Source organism: Antechinus flavipes, chromosome 2, assembly GCF_016432865.1.
Source record: "Antechinus flavipes isolate AdamAnt ecotype Samford, QLD, Australia chromosome 2, AdamAnt_v2, whole genome shotgun sequence".
NCBI classification, from domain to species: domain Eukaryota; kingdom Metazoa; phylum Chordata; class Mammalia; order Dasyuromorphia; family Dasyuridae; genus Antechinus; species Antechinus flavipes.
Window position 1 is genome coordinate 218,177,945 of NC_067399.1, and position 13,250 is coordinate 218,191,194.

Here is a 13,250-nt window from a genome sequence, read left to right on the forward strand (position 1 = left end):
GGACAGTATTTAAGAATTAGGAAGTTTGTGCTCGCTTCGGCAGCACATATACTAAAATTGGAACGATACAGAGAAGATTAGCATGGCCCCTGCGCAAGGATGACACGCAAATTCGTGAAGCGTTCCATATTTTTAGCAAATTATAGACATAATTAATAACTTCATCCAAGAAAACGATAATAATGAGACATCATACCAAAATGTATGGGATGCAGCCAAAGCGGTAATAAGGGGAAATCTCATATCTCTAGAGGCCTATTTGAATAAAATAGAGAAAGAGAAGGTCAATGAATTGGGCTTGCAACTAAAAATGCTAGAAAAGGAACAAATTAAAAACCCCCAATCAAACACTAAACTTGAAATTCAAAAAATAAAAGGAGAGATCAATAAAATTGATAGTAAAAAAACTATTGAATTGATTAATAAAACTAAGAGTTGGTTCTATGAAAAAACCAACAAAATAGACAAACCCTTAGTAAATCTGATTAAAAAAAGGAAAGAGGAAAATCAAATTGTTAGTCTTAAAAATGAAAAGGGAGAACTCACCACTAACGAAGAGGAAATTAGAGCAATAATTAGGAGTTACTTTGCCCAACTTTACGCCAATAAATTCGACAACTTAAATGAAATAGAAGAATACCTCCAAAAATATAGCTTACCTAAACTAACAGAGGAAGAAGTAAATATCCTAAACACTCCTATCTCAGAAAAAGAAATAGAACAAACTATCAATCAACTCCCTAAGAAAAAAACCCCAGGACCAGATGGATTTACATCTGAATTCTATCAAACATTTAAAGATCAATTAACTCCAATGCTAAATAAACTATTTGAAGAAGTAGGGATTGAAGGAGTCCTACCAAACTCCTTTTATGACACAGATATGGTACTGATACCTAAACCAGGTAGGCTGAAAACAGAGAAAGAAAATTATAGACCAATCTCCCTAATGAATATTGATGCTAAAATCTTAAATAAAATATTAGCAAAAAGATTACAGAAAATCATCCCCAGGATAATACACTATGACCAAGTAGGATTTATACCAGAAATGCAGGGCTGGTTCAATATTAGGAAAACTATTAACATAATTGACTATATCAACAACCAACCAAACAAAAACCATATGATCATCTCAATAGATGCAGAAAAAGCATTTGATAAAATCCAACAGCCATTCCTAATAAAAACACTTGAGAGCATAGGAATAAAAGGACTTTTCCTTAAAATAGTTAGGAGCATATATTTTAAACCTTCAGTAAGCATCATATGCAATGGGGAAAAACTGGAACCTTTCCCGGTAAGATCTGGAGTGAAGCAAGGTTGCCCACTATCACCATTATTATTCAATATTGTATTAGAAACACTGGCCTCTGCAATAAGAGTCGAGAAAGAGATTAAAGGAATTAGAGTAGGCAATGAGGAAACCAAACTATCACTCTTTGCAGATGATATGATGGTATACCTAGAAAACCCCAAAGATTCTACTAAAAAGCTATTAGAAATAATTCATAATTTTAGCAAAGTAGCAGGATACAAAATAAATCCCCATAAATCCTCAGCATTCTTATACACCACCAACAAAATCCAAGAGCAAGAGATACAAAGAGAAATTCCATTCAAAATAACTGTTGATAGCATAAAATATTTGGGAATCTACCTACCAAAGGAAAGTCAGGAATTATATGAGCAAAATTACAAAAAAGTTTTCACACAAATAAAGTCAGACTTAAATAATTGGAAAAATATTAAGTGCTCTTGGATAGGCCGAGCAAATATAATAAAGATGACAATACTCCCTAAACTAATCTATTTATTTAGTGCTATACCAATCAGACTTCCAAGAAAATATTTTAATGATTTAGAAAAAATAACAACAAAATTCATATGGAACAATAAAAAGTCGAGAATCTCAAGGGAATTAATGAAAAAAAAATCAAATGAAGGTGGTCTAGCTGTACCTGATCTAAAATTATATTATAAAGCAGCAGTCACCAAAACCATCTGGTATTGGCTTAGAAATAGATTAGTTGATCAGTGGAAAAGGTTAGGTTCACAAGACAGAATAGTCAACTATAGCAATCTAGTGTTTGACAAACCCAAAGATTCTAAATTTTGGGATAAGATTTCATTATTTGATAAAAACTGCTGGGATAACTGGAAATTAGTATGGCAGAAATTAGGCAAGGACCCACACTTAACACCACATACCAAGATAAGATCAAAATGGGTCCATGACCTAGGCATAAAGAACGAGATTATAAATAAATTAGAGGAACATAGGATAGTTTATCTCTCAGACTTGTGGAGGAGAAAGAAATTTGTGACCAAAGATGAACTAGAGACCATTACCAATCACAAAATAGAAAATTTTGATTATATCAAATTAAAAAGCCTTTGTACAAACAGAACGAATGCAAACAAGATTAGTAGGGAAGTAACAAACTGGGAAAACATCTTTACAATTAAAGGTTCTGATAAAGGCCTCATTTCCAAAATATATAGAGAACTGACTCAAATTTATAAAAAATCAAGCCATTCTCCAATTGATAAATGGTCAAAGGATATGAACAGACAATTTTCAGATGAAGAAATTGAAACTATTACCACTCACATGAAAGAGTGTTCCAAATCACTATTGATCAGAGAAATGCAAATTAAGACAACTCTGAGATATCACTACACACCTGTCAGATTGGCTAAGATGACAGGAAAAAATAATGATGAATGTTGGAGGGGATGCGGGAAAACGGGGACACTGATGCATTGTTGGTGGAGTTGTGAACGAATCCAGCCATTCTGGAGAGCAATCTGGAATTATGCCCAAAAAGTTATCAAACTGTGCATACCCTTTGATCCAGCAGTGTTTCTATTGGGCTTATACCCCAAAGAGATACTAAAAAAGGGAAGGGGACCTGTATGTGCCAAAATGTTTGTAGCAGCCCTGTTTGTAGTGGCTAGAAACTGGAAAATGAATGGATGCCCATCAATTGGAGAATGGCTGGGTAAATTGTGGTATATGAATGTTATGGAATATTATTGCTCTGTAAGGAATGACCAGCAGGATGAATACAGAGAGGCTTGGAGAGACCTACATGGACTGATGCTAAGTGAGATGAGCAGAACCAGGAGATCATTATACACTTCGACAACGATATTGTATGAGGATGTATTCTGATGGAAGTGGATTTCTCTGACAAAGAGACTTAACTGAGTTTCATTGGAGAAATGATGGACAGAAACAGCTACACCCAAAGAAGGAATACTGGGAAAGGAATGTGAACTATTTGCATTTTTGATTTTCTTCCCGAGTTATTTTTACCTTCTGAATCCAATTCTCCCTGTGCAACAAGAGAACTGTTCGGTTCTGCAAATATGTATTGTATCTAGGATATACTGCAACATATTTAACATATATAGGACTGCTTGCCATCCTGGGGGGGGGGGGAGGAGGGAAGGAGGGGAAAAAACGAAACATAAGTGATTGCAAGGGATAATGTCATGTAAAAATTATCCTGGCATGGATTCTGTCAATACAAAGTTATTATTAAATAAAATTAAATTAAAAAAAAAAGAATTAGGAAGTTTTTAGGGGGAAAATATTAAGTTTTAAGTATTTTATTTGGTATTTAAGTATTAACTATTTTTGGTTTGGTTTATTTTTTAAATTCACTTTTTATTCACTCATATATAAATAATTAAATATAATTTGTACAATATCAAGGCTAAATTTGTATATCTACAAGTTTTACTCATTTTTTCCAATTCTTCTCTTCTCCAAGCAAAACATCATCAGTCTCTTCAACGGATCTTTGCATGGCACTATGCTCAGTACCTTTACTGTTTTGGTAATCCTACTCAATAGACTTCCTAAAATATGGTCCCCAGAGCTGAACACAAGATTCCAAATGTGGTCAGACTTGAGTCAAGTACAGAAAAACTTATTTTGCATCCTATGCCTCTCTTAATGTGACTTTACCTATTTTTAGTTTTTTGCCCACTGTAACCCCAAATCTTTTCCTACACAACTGCTATGAATGTCATATTTTTGGTATGGTCTCATTAGGACAGAATGCAGTGGGACTAGCATTTCCTCTGTTTAGGATATCAGATGCCTATTAATAGAGTCTAACATGGCATAAGCTTCTTTTGGCTGTTCTATCACATTTATTGACATACTAATTATGCAATTCACTAGAATCCCAGGACTTTTCCATATAAATTGATTTTGATCCATATCTGCCTCATTCTATATTTATATAGGTGATTTTTTGAATATATACCGGTATTTCATACTTATTTTTATTTTATTTCAGTCTTACTTGATTTGTCTAATCTATTTAAATTGTTTCAGACTCTCATTTATACATACAATCCATTGACTCTCTTTTTCTGCTTTGTTTCATGTGCAAATTGGATGTCTGTAATATCTACATATTTGTCTTAAGTCATTTATATAAACAGTGAGTTGCATAAGGGAAGGCAAAAATCCCTGAACATCAGCTCTGTGGGACACTTGGAACAAAGTTAAAACTGGGAAGGGAGGAATATGGTGGGACCCAGCTCAGGAAGAACTGACCTGGCATTTCTCTTCCAGAGGGAGAAGAGGTGGCATCTGTTAATTTCAAATGTTAATTCATTATTCTTGCTAACTGGGTGCTAAGTTCAATTGTTGCTATGTTGCTATTAAGGGAATTACCATTTCTTTAGGCACAGAGATAGAGACTGGAACCAAAGAGCAATATTCAAACAAAACAAATCCACAAATTGACTAAGTTTGACAATGTCTTTCTCGATGTTTAGTAGGAGTCCCTTACCTCTTTATCAGGCGGTTAAGTCAATCATTCATCTTTAGTTCTCTGGAGTCATGATTGTCATCGAAATGATCAGAGTTGTGAAATATTTCAAATGTGATTTTCTTAACGATGTGATTCTTAATGATGTGTAAATTGTTGTTGTTCTTATAAGCATTTAAAAGTTTTTCTTGCTGTTTTGGGGATGATAGAAAGATGTGGGCTAGACAATAGTATTATAACTGACTCTAGTGCTTTACACAGTACTTGGTACATAGTAAGCTTTTTATATTGATAAATTGACATTTATATTATGCTTAGGGTTCAAGAGCAATTTAAATTCATTTTTATATTTGATCTTCATAATACCTCAAAGAAAAAGGAAGGATAGGGAATGAGTTCATTAGTGTTAATAATTCCCAGATGAGGAAATTCCCTCCACCAATGTAGATAGGTCAACAACTTCTCTGAAACTATTTTATCTTGGGTCATAAAAGTAATGTAGGCAGAGAGGGGACTTAAACCCAACTCTTTCCATCTCCCTCTCTTTCCATTAAGCTAGATTGCCTTTAGAAAGTTAAATAATACAAGCAAGTGGAACAGTGGATAAAGTGCCAGAAATGAAGTCAGCAATACTCATCTTCATGATTTCAAATCTAGCCTCAGACACTGACGAGAACCTAGACAAATTATTTAATCCTGTTTGCTTCAGTTTTCTCATCAAAAGGGAATGGCAAACCACTCCAGTTTCTTTGCTTCATGGAATCATGAAGTGTCAGACATAACTGAAAAAATGACTGAACAACAAGAACAATTATTATCCCCATTTTACAGATGGGAAAAAGAATCAGAAGCAATATAGAGAGGTTGTAGTAAGAATCAGAAGCAATATAGAGAGGTTATATGTTATATCCATTAGCCAATCAACCAATAACATTTGTTAAATATCAATTGTGTGCTAGGCTCTGTACTAGCCACCGTGGTTATAAAACCAAAAACGAAATGGTTCCTGCTGTTAAGTATCTTATATTCTATTGGAGGAGACAATGTGATGTATGTATACATACATAAACATGATATATACATATGTGATATATATGTAAAATATTTTCAAATTAAGTACAAGATAATTTCAGGGGGACAAACAAGTTGTTAAAGAAGATTAAAAAGATTTTATGTATAAGAAGGAGTATAAGCTGAGTTTTGCAGGAAACCAAAGGAGCCCCAGCTCTGGAACTAGAGGATTTGGGTTTGAATGACCTCTCTTCTACATATTCCCTAAGTGACCTTGGACAGAAACATTACTTCTCTGGGTCTTCGTTCTCTCATTTGCAAAATGAGAGAGTAGGACTAGTGTCCAGAAGGCAACATGCGGGTTTTGGATATTGCTTTTGAAGGTTTCCTTAAGGCCTATCATGTGATAATCATCTCAGTCACGCCAAATCAGTGTATAGTCTGAAAGAAGCAGACATTTGGCCAGAAGCAAATTTCAAAGGCCCTTACTTGTGACCTCAGTCACTAAGGAGGATCAAGAGAAAAAGTTAATTCAGTGTCTTAAATTGATTTTTAGGCTGATCCATATGAGGGGATATTTTCTCATTTTGCTTCTGGGTCTACTGAGGTTCAGAAAGGCTAAGGGATTTGTTTAAAGGCATACAGCATAAATAAAGAATAAATAAAACAACCCAATTCTTCTAAGACCACAAACCATAACCTTTCCTCTAAAGTGTGTGTCCTAAATGATCAAATAAAGGAATAAGCATTTATATGGTGCCTTCTACTGGGCACTATTCTAAGCACTCTACAAAATATTATCTCATGTGATCCTTACAACTACCTTACAAAGTAGAGGCTATTACTATCCTCATTTTACAGATGAAAAAACTGAGGCAAACAGAGTTAAGTGATTTGTCCAGGGTAACACAGCTAGTAAGTGTCTGAGACTAGATTTGAACTTGGGTCTTCCTGACTCCAGGCTCAGTTCCCTATCTAATATATCACTTAGCACTATGCAAATGCTTACAATTGTCATTATTATTATATCATTACTATTACAATTATTATAGCATTGCATGTTTTTCTAGTACTTTAAAGTATACTGGAATGTCCTTGCTTCTAGCTTCTCTGGCTTCCTTCAAGTCTCAGCTAAAATCCTATCTTCTGCAAGAATCCTTTCCTAGTCTCCATTAATTCTAGTATCCTTTTTCTGAAATCATGTCCAAGTTATTCTATACCAAGGGGTAACTATGTAGTATATGGAATATTCACTTGCATTATTTTTTCTTTCAATACTGATTTATGTGTTTGGTTTTATGCTTCTCAATACTGTATCAATGGAAAGATTTGGTGGGGAGGAAGAACTGGAATTATAGTCCTATTTCTTTAAAAGGTAGGAATCAGGAAAATCCAAATTTAAATCCAGTTTCAAATACTCATTGACTATATGACTTTAAACAAGTTATTGAACTGTTCTTTGCCTCTGTTTTCTCTCATGTAAAATGGAAATAATAGCTCCTATCGCCCAAAGTAGTTGTGAGGATCAAATGTGATGATTGTAAAGTGCTTAGCATTGTGCTTGTTAGTATTACATAGTATTAACTTAGTACCATATAGTAAGTGCTATAAATGTCAGCTCTTACTATTATTAACTTCTCTTTGTCTTAGTTTCCCCATTTGTAAAATGGGTATATAGTTTTCCCTTCTCTTCCCTCTCCCTTTCCTTCTCTTCTCTTCTCTCTCTTTGCCTTCTTTTCCTTTTCCTTCTAGTTCCTCCTTATTTCATTCTCTAGCCTTCTTCTTCTATTCCCTAATATCTGTTCTCTTCCCTTTCCCTTCCCTTTTAATTCCTATCCTTTATTAGTCATTATCAAAAATAAATGTAGAAATAATAAATAAGCAACAATAAAGTCAGAGAGACAGAGAGCTACAGAGTGACAGAGACAGACAGACAGACAAAGAGATAGAGACAGAGAGTGGTTGTGAGATAATAGAAAGGGTCCCAGACTTGAAGTCAGATCAGAATCTGATTCCCAGATTTGACTCTTTGATCAGCCTGCTTTGCTTCTTTGATCCTCAGTTTCCTTCTATATAAAATGGAAATAATAATATGTGCATTGCTTACCCCATAGTTTTCTCCTCCATAAAATTCCCTGGGTAATTCTATATTACAATAACTCATTCATTTACGTGATTAAATATAAGGAATATTCACCTGCATTATTTTTTCTTTCAGTATTGATCTATGTGTTTGGTTTTGTGCTGCTCAATACTGTATCAGTGGGAAGATTTGGTGGGGGGAGAGAACAATTGGAATTATAGTCCTATTTCTGTAAAATGGCAGGATGGAATGAGGATGGGAAGATAATGATAACTCATATTTCTATAATTTTTTAAGATTTACAAAGTATTTTCCACACAAATCTCTATTCAGGTGGTAATAGAAGTTTCACTAGTTTCATTTTAAAAATGAGAAAACAGAAGTCCAAAGGAGAAAGTGACAACTAACAAGTGCTGGAGTCAGATTTCTTCAAGAATTAATGAGATAGGAATTTGTGAATGCTAATAAACAATGACAAAAGGACTTCTGTTCTCTTATGTGAGAAAGCATGAACCTCATTGGCCAATAATGGTCATTGTGCAGTCATAGTCAGGTTACTGATAAATAAAAATTCCTTACATTTGCACAGTTATTTTCATGCCCCTTAATTTGTATGATCCTTCCAACAATCCTACAAGGCAATTATCATGCCCATCTGGAATATAGTAAAACTGAGACTCAGAGTACAGGTCACCCAACCAGTAAGAAGTAGAACCCAGGTTCCCTAGCACCTGGTGCAAGACTCTTTAGAAATTTTTTAGTTGCCAGAATGGACTTGTTTTTATTTTAGGAGCTGGCACAAAGCTGGCCTGGGAAGATAACAGCAATTACCATTTTTCTTCCTCTCTGATAATGTTGCTATCTTTAGGAAACTAATTACTAATAGGGTTTGATAAGCAGCCAGCATAATTAACAGGGTAAACTATCTTTAACGACTTATTCTGCCCAATTAGCAGTTGGATGCTGTGAGCAACAAAGTTTGGGAAGCTTTTTTTCTTACAGATGTTCAAAGGAACAGGGCACAGAGCAGTATAAGTGAAGAAGTCTCTTGGTGCAGCTGCCAGGCAAGTTCTATTATGAGTTATGGCAACTCCAGGGTCACTGAGCTGGCAGAGATAGGGGTCTTGGAGTAAGAGCAAAAGTATGTGTATAAGACAATAAGCAGGAAGGAAAGAACAAGACTTGTAGAGGAGAACAAAGAATATTGGAATCTTATGGGGATCAGTGGAAGAGAAGAAAGAACTTATAAGGGGCAGAGGAGGTGGGGGAGCTTATTGGGATGAAAAGAGTAGAGGAAGGTACTTATGCACATATATGTGTGTGTATAGCTATATGTACATGTGTATATATATATACCTGTCTATATATGTATATGTGTATACATATATATATTTCCTCAATTACCAGCTAAAACAATTTTTAATATTCGGGGCTTTTTATTTTTGAGTTCCAAATTCTATCCATCAATATATCCCCTCCACCCCAAAGTAGTAAGCAAATATAGATTATACATGTGCTATCATGTAAAACATTTCCATAGTAGTTGTTTTGTACAAGAAGACTTCAATAAAAGAAAAAGAATAAAAGTAAGAAAATGAAAAATAACATACTTCATTCTGTATTTAGACTATATCATTTCTTTCTCTGGAGGCAGATAGTATGCTTCATCATTAGTTCTGTAGGATCATCTTGGATCATTGCATTTTTAAAAGCTTTTTATTTTCAAAACATATGCATAGATAATTTTCAACATTCATCCTTGCAAAACCTTGTGTTCCAAATTTTTTCCTCTCTCCCTTTCCCCACCCCTTCCCTAGTCAGCAAGTAATCCAATATATGTTAAACATATGTAATTCTTCAATATATAATTTTCACAATTATTATGCTGCACAAGAAAAATCAGATCAAAAAGGAAAAAATGAGAAATAAAACAAAATGAAAGCAAACAAGAAGTAAAAATGCAATATGGTGATCCATACTCAGTTCCCACAACTCTCTCTCTCTCTCTCTCTCTCTCTCTCTCTCTCTCTCTCTCTCTCTCTCTCTCTCTCTCTCTCTGGATACAGATGGTTGTCTTCATTACAAAACCATTGTAATTGGCCTGAATCATATCATTGTTGAAGAGAGCCACGTGCATTAGAATTAATCACTAAATAATCTTATAATCTTGTTGTTGCTGTGTATAATGATCTCCTGGTTCTGCTTATTTCATTCAGCATCAGTTCATGTAAGTCTCTCCAGGCCTCTCTGAAATCATCCTGATGATCATTTCTTGTATAATGATATTTGTATCGTGGCATTGCTGAGAATAACTAAGTCATTCATAATTCTTCATCATACAGTGTTGTCGTTGATGTGTACAGTGTTTTACTGATTCTGTAATGAAGAAGGTGCTTATGGATAATATTGAAGGACAGAATGAGTTTGAGGCAGAGAGGAGCATTATCGAGGGAAAGAGGAAGCTGATGGAGAAGAATGAAAAGAAATAGGAGTTGTGAGGTTCAGTAGGGAGGGAGAGGAGGGCCATTCAACAATTCAATTCTGAAAACAAAAGGCTTACATTCTACTGGAGTGGGTAGGAGAAAGAATTAAGCATGTACATAACATGTAATACAAAATAAATTGAAAAATGAAAAATAAAAGGAGACTTTACAGAGGAGTTGACATCTGTCCTGAAACTTGATGGCAGAGGAAGATGCCGAAAGAGAAATAAGGAAAGGAGTGAATATCAAGGGAACAACTTTGAACAAAAGTTCTGTGAGAAGGTCTAGCAGGATCTCAATAAGCAGATACCTTCCTCTCCAATTCCCTTCCTTTCATCCCACTGTCGGCTCATGATTTGTCTTGCGTTTCATCTGGGGCTCAACCTGATTGGGGAAAACAGACTTTTCTCCAAAACAATTCCCTAACTGAAGGAAACAGGAAAGAAAATGAAAAAAAACTTTGTCTTTAGTTTGTGCTAACATTTGAGATAACAAATTTTCAAAGTTAGTTGAAAGGGATCCTTAGTGACCAGTGCAGTTCATATTTGGAGTATAGCAAAACTCTGCATTTTACTCCCTCAACCCCCATGGACTCTAGTAATTTTGATCCCCAGAATGCAACTGGTTACATCTCCTTCTCAGGCTTCAAGAATCAAACCCCACCCCCCACTCCTGCCCCAAGATACAGAACTTTTCCTATGTCATTAGCTCAAGTTCCCATTCTGGTTGTTTTTCCCAATATTAATGACCAGTTTTAAACTGATCAAGTGTAATCTTACCAGTTGATATTACCTCAATATCCTTAATTAGCAATTAACATCAATTGCCTTTAACACAGGAATATTTACTAAAAAGACCCAAAGTACAAAAAAAAATCCCTCAAACTAGACATTTTCTTTCCTCTACAAATCAGTACTTGGGAAGTTTGGGCTCAAAACTAGTGATTGCCACTAAATATTAACCCAATTTTTAAGCATAGCACAGTCATTAAAAGAATCTCTACATTGTGTGTAAGACATGTTATCTTGGATGTTGAACAGTCCATTTCTGGATTGGGTCCCATAGAGCATTCCTTGGGTTGCATTCTTCTCTGAGCTAGACTTCTTATAGACCTTTTTATTTTTCAAAACCCACAAAGTTGTCCCTAGTTTCTACCTCCTACACTCTTTCACCTAGAAGGGAAAATGAAACACAAGGCAAAAATCAGCAGTACTTTGTATTCAAGGCTACAGGGTGTCCTGGGTGGAGCCCTAAGACTATCTCCCTACATGAAAGCTTATAATTTTTTTCTTTATTAACATCAGGAGAAAAAATTATTTTTTTAATTTATTTTGAATTTATGGAATAAAATAAGCATTTTCATAACATAGTATGGTAAAAAAATGATTACATATGAAACTGCAAATTAATTATGTACTGCTTGAAATTCTTTTTAAATGTATAATAAAACTATCATATAAATTTCTTTTTTCTCTCCCTCTTTGGAGATATCTACCATTAAAAACAAATAAATGTATATGTAAAATTATTTCATAAATATTCTATTTATCAGTTTTTTTTCTAATGGCAAATAGCATCTTTCTTCATCTGTCCTTTATAATTAACTTGGGTACCTATAATGTCAAAATGATCAATTCACTAAAAGTTGTTATTAAAATAGTACCGCTGTTACTGTATACAATATTCTTTTGGTTCTACTTATTTTGTTCTTTATTATTTCATTCAGGTATTTTCATGTTTTTTTTTCTAAAATCATTGAGTTCATCATTTCTTATAGCACAATAGTATTCTATCACAATCATATACCACAGTTTATTCAGCCATTCCCCAACATGGGTATGCCTGAATTTTCTAGTTCTTTGTCAACACCAGAGGATTCCTATTTTTAAAATATATAAGTTCTTTTCCTTTTCCCCTTAATCGTTTGCTTAAATCAATATGTGTCTATTTGTTGTTTGTCTATATGTTGTTTTCTATGTTTGTTACAAGTTATTGGATCAAAGGGTATAACCAGGTTAATAACTCTTTGGGCAAAATTCCAGATTGCTCTCCAAAATGATCATATAATTTTACAATTCCATCTCTGGGGCTTTTTATATGCTCTCCCAATTCTGGCTCACCAATTAAAAGGCACTTCCCAGTAATCATAGAGGAAACAATCATGGAAAACCCAGGTATGTTCTGGAATTGAAGACAGGATTCATTTATTGAAAATTATCACACATTTCCAAAAGCAGGATTCTAAAGCATTCATATAAGTTAGCATCAGGCAGAGAACATAGTACATATTCACAAGTTTGGACACTAGTAGTCAGGATTCCATTGTAATGAGCAAGAATTTCCTCCATGCCATATGTGAGAAGTGGTCATCTGCCTCAACTTAAAGATTTCCAATGGGGCAATGAAGTAAATGCTATTTCTGTCCCTAAGGTTCTCAATTATTTTAGACAAAACTTTATTAAAGTAAATTTAAATAAAGCAATAATGAATACACACTCAAATACACATGCATGTATGAGTGCTCATGCATGCCATCTTATTGCTATCCTTAGTTTAGTTTTTCTTACCGATGTCTGCTTACTTTTTAAGCTCAACATCCTTGATACGGTTCCTACAATGTAGTGCCATGTTTGTGAATTCATCCTGTCAATTGCTTTTGTATCCATTTTCCTTTCACAACTTTTTAAAATCTAATCTAGTCAATACAGTCTTTGAAAATGTATCCATAGTAGTCTGTTTGGATAATCCTTGTTTTTCCTCCTTTCTTTGTATCTTCAAATTTTTACTCTTAGTTTTCTTTCTCTTTCTAATTCTAATTAGGATGACTTCTGTTGAAGTCTCATTTTGTAAAGGCAATCATTGTCTATCTGTCTAGCA

At 34.3% G+C, this 13,250-nt stretch overlaps 1 non-coding gene across 1 annotated transcript; it reads left to right on the plus strand.

The window, feature by feature from the left end:
* The first annotated feature begins 27 nt into the window (after positions 1–27).
* Positions 28–134, plus strand: LOC127552733 (U6 spliceosomal RNA). Its single transcript, XR_007951569.1, has one exon. It is a non-coding gene; the product is annotated as a U6 spliceosomal RNA (small nuclear RNA).
* The last annotated feature ends 13,116 nt before the right edge of the window (positions 135–13,250 follow it).